Consider the following 1,280-nt stretch of genomic DNA (forward strand, 5'->3'; position numbering starts at 1 on the left):
TATATATATAAATAAATAAAGAAAATGAATTGTTATTGCCGTGCCCTGATTTTCGGGCTGCGCGATTTTATTAGAGTCGCCATTATTTTTATAGTAAAAAATGTATAAAAATCTTTAAGCCCAATTACACTTGGCTTTTGATTTTTGATATTCAGGTTCGGGAGTCGGTTACAGAATATGGAAGGTATTAGTACCCTATCCGCTCGCCTTAAGTTGTATCTCTCATTAAAATATATGACTTATATTATATTTTTAAAACTATTTGGTTATTTAATTAATTATTAAAAGATAAAATTTTATTTATATTAGTTGTGTTTGACAAGATGAACTTTGGTCATTCTTGTCCCTATTTTAGATAGGGAATCAAAGCTACGTAATTCTTTGATAGAAAAATATTTGTTGGTTAAGTATTTTAATTAAGGAAAGAAGCGGCGTAGCGTGATCGACCATAGGATTAGTTCAGAAGAAAGAAACCCCTATAGGTGACCTTCCTTCCATCCTTATGTGGTTGGAAAATTTTATTTTTTAACTGAAAAATATTTTTTTTACATACTTGTTTATTTATGAAAAAGTGGTTGTTAATTTAGTTAATTTTATTAGGTATTAATTTAATTGGAAGAGAAAGTTTTTTATCAATTTTAGGATTTAATCGAGTGAAAAAAGTGGCATAGTACGACCTTTTGAATATGAATTGAGGACGAGAAATATTTCCGCAACCCTCCTCCATCTTTGATTAACTCCCAAAATAATTTTATTCTAAAAAGAGTTTTTAATAATATTGTCATGTTTTATTTTAGTAATGCGATTCTAAAATAAAAAAATCAGAAGTAAAGTTATTTTTTTTTAAAAATGTTATTTTATTGCCACATAAAAAGGTTTTCTTACTACTTTGTTATTTATCTCCTCAAACAATATTGTTATTGATTCGTTAATATTAATATTATATTATTGTATAAAATAAATAATGAAAATATTTATAAATTATTTACAAAAAATGATTTTTCATTTATTAAACATTATTGTATGGCTAAACTAAATAAAAAAAAGAGTAAAAAATGGTACCTCATTGCACTTGAAGAAGTAAAAATGCACTACTGAAAGTAGAGTTAGTGTGTTGATGCTTGGAATGTGGTAGGATAGTGTCAGAATGTGACTGACTGAGCATTGCGGTGTGTGTGCGCCTAGACACGTGGCGAGATTCTGCTGGATACTGGAGAAGGTGCACATAACTAATCGTAATCTCGCCTACAGGGGATCATATGTTCACACAAAGAGAGGGA

The sequence above is a fragment of the Lupinus angustifolius genome, chromosome LG20 (assembly GCF_001865875.1).
Source record: "Lupinus angustifolius cultivar Tanjil chromosome LG20, LupAngTanjil_v1.0, whole genome shotgun sequence".
In the NCBI taxonomy this organism is placed as follows: Eukaryota; Viridiplantae; Streptophyta; class Magnoliopsida; order Fabales; family Fabaceae; genus Lupinus; species Lupinus angustifolius.